Here is a 3,390-nt window from a genome sequence, read left to right as displayed (position 1 = left end):
ATCAGAAAATTTACCTGACCGTTTTCAATAGGGTAAACCTTGATTTTGTTTTTATTAAAGGTCATTAAGTCTGAAAAGCTCACTTCCCGCAATCTAGAAATCAAAATTTTTCAGGGGCTAACATGATTTCGCCTCTCCCCCGGTTCCTCTTTAGGGTTCATCGATTCATTAAAAAACGTCAAGAGAAAGAAACCAAAATTTCAGAAGTTGAGAAAACCCGTTTCCCGAAATATAGGAATCAACATTTTCTCACCACCGTCCTATTTGGGGTTTATCGGTTCATGGAAAACAAAATAGGCCTACGTATGCAACTACTCATTTTTTTTATACACACATAGGCCTGTTTACTGTAATAAGAATGACAAAGTTGACATGACTGTTTTCAAGGGAGGAAAAATCTTGAACTTTAAAAAACTTAAATGTCATTAAAATATACCTCAAAAGCCAGGAAATCTCATTTCTCGCCATTTAGGAAACAACATTTTTCCGGGGAGGACCTCGACCCCCTTTCATTTTGAGGTCAATTATTCTAGGAATCATTTTTTTCCCGACACTTTCTCTTTTGTTTTTATTTTTTTATTTATTTTTTTTTTTAACATTTTGACTCCATCCTAATTCTGAAGCCAAATTGCCTCTGGAGATGATAAGGGCATCCCAAGGTGAGTGATGGGATGGGGGTAAATGCCCAATGAAGTGGGACCGCTCATTTAATTTCTTTTTTTAAATTTATTTATTTATTTAGCATCCATTTAAATACAACAATTATTGCTCACTCAAATTATAGCGATATTAGGTAAATTCAGTCTGTTTGACCGTGATCTTTTGTGCTTATTTTCACTGGTGAGGGGTGGACGCGGACTAAGGGGGTACTGCAGGTGTCTTCTTAACACTCCACCTTCCACCCTTTTCTTTGAAGAAATGTATTTTAATAATGTCACATAATGTGTAAAATGTTCTAATTTGAATTTGCCGGTTTAGAAACCCTCATTCGTGTCATATTGAGCTCTGGCAAGTTATTCTGTCTAGATCTTAAATTTTACGTCGTCCAATAAAAAAAAATACTTTAATGACGTCATACATATTTAAATATGCTTGCGTTGAAATCTACAGGTTAGAAAACCCCTTATATGTTCTAATAACCAAGGTAATATGAATCAAAACAAGTTTCTTCTCATTTTAAATACATTTTCCCACGAATTCGTAATAATTCGTTATCATGCATAGACTTGTGCTAAATGCGTGACAAATTTATGATCACGCATGTGTTTCGGCAGAATGCGTGTTTCATCCAAAATTCACATTGAAACGCGGGACCGTCGTCCACGATGCGAGACGGTTGGTAATTATGATGTAATAATAATTATAATAATAATAGTCCTAATAATAATAATAATAATAATAATAATAATAATAATAATAATAATAATAATAATAATAATAGCAACAACAATGATAACGATAGCGATAGCAGTATTATTATCAATACTATTATCATTTGCAATAACATTAGCAATAGTAGACCATTTGGACAACTCAATAATGTCAACAATTCTCTGTTTTGTTAGCTGTATAATAATCCGTATATAGTTAATATTTATCTGAGTAAGTTCTTCAGACTTGAATAAATTCAAACATATATTAATTACTTTAAAAAAAATATCCATAATAAATTTCAAATAAGTATGAAGTAATAACATATAGATATAAAATGTACCGTATTTTTTTAAACTGAAGGAAGTAAAAAAAGAATTTAATATCCAAGATCCAGGTTCCAACGACCATGACTGGAGTCAAGGTGTTGCATATAGGATTATAATAAGGATACAAAAGAATCACCGACCCTGACACTCCCAAATCACAAAAGTACAAATTTCCGGGACCCAGCGAAAGTTCTCCGGCTGAAAGCTTAAATTATTAATGCCACCAGGATACAAGAATTAACAGATTGTTTTTACTAATGAATTACTTTATAGTGTATAAAAAAACGCGTTGGAATCCCTAAATTCTGGTTTAAATTCAAACGCAAGCAAAAGAGACTTGACGCAAACGACACAAGCCGGGGTATGCATTTGCATTTGTTGGTGACTTAAAAGCATAGAGCTTATTATATCTCTAAGCTTAAAAGTTAAGAATCCATTTGTCCGGTTGCGGTTGCCGCTCGCGTTTCGCATTTTGCGTTTACAGTGCGTTTTAAGTGATTCAATTTTATACGGAGCATGTGCATGTGGAAGTTACAGCACGGCGGGATGAAATCAAAACGGATGAATCGCTCCATGGAGTGATTAAAATAGAAAGCGCATGCGGTTATGCGGAGACACCCGCGGACCGCAACCGCCACCGCACTAATGGAATCACTAATCAATTCAATTCAATTTATTTCCACTTGTTCAAATGTTATGGATAACAGATAAAATGACAAAAGGCTTAACAAAAATATCATTACTAAGTAAACAAAATGTAACATATTAACGAAATGTCTTGTTTTATCTTTTTTCGAAATGTTAACGTTTGCTAATCTGCGAATATCCTAAGCCACATCAGACTGGTTTTCAGCCTAACCGAGTCGAGTCAATCAACGATGCAACGGTCACTAAACATAGCACTGACCAGCACTTACGCAGGTCTAGCTAATGCAACTTATGTATTTTCCGTAACAATGGTTAATCAACAACAAATTATCAATTAAAGTAAAAAAAAACTGGATTTAATATTTTTGCCTCTAAAATTGAACTAAAATGGTTAATTGATTCCAAATTTCGATAAATGGTTTAATTATTAAAGGCAATAATATGTTTAATATCTCGGGGTAAATATCGATAATACAGTTAGCTGTAACTTAATTGCCAATGATATAATCAAAAAAGTCAACTCTAGACTTTTCTTTTCTTTACAGACAGAAAGCCTGTCCCAATTTTAAATTTCGTAAACTTTTAACGTCTGCCTTAATTTCTTGCCTTTTTGACTTTTCAGCCTGTGCTTGTTATAGTAGCATAAGCAACACTCTTAAATTTAGAATCCAGAGGTGACGGAACTAGGGGGTGCTGTGTTATGGAAAGTAATGTGTGACCGGAAATGGTCTGCAGTTAGTTGGTTGTTACCATGCGCCAGTGATGTTGGAGTATATAGTACAGCAATATGAAACTATTATGTAGGCCTAATGAATGAATAAAGTTCGGAGTTTGTCGGGTAGTGAAATGATTATTACACATTTTAAGTGCTCCCTAAATTCATAAGTAAGCTAAATTACGGTGAATTTAATTAGTGAAGATATGGAGACAATTATTTCGAATCCCTCTTTCCAAGAGGGGATGCAAATGATGCTTTGTGAAAATGAGTACGCCGCGGTACTCATTTTCACAAAGAAATACACACAACTGGTTAGCTAACAAT

The sequence above is a fragment of the Anneissia japonica genome, unplaced genomic scaffold, assembly GCF_011630105.1.
Source record: "Anneissia japonica isolate Jap-2015-1 unplaced genomic scaffold, ASM1163010v1 scaffold2834_len698180_cov181, whole genome shotgun sequence".
NCBI classification, from domain to species: domain Eukaryota; kingdom Metazoa; phylum Echinodermata; class Crinoidea; order Comatulida; family Comatulidae; genus Anneissia; species Anneissia japonica.
The sequence above is the reverse complement of the archived record's forward strand: the minus strand, read 5'-3'. Positions refer to the sequence as shown.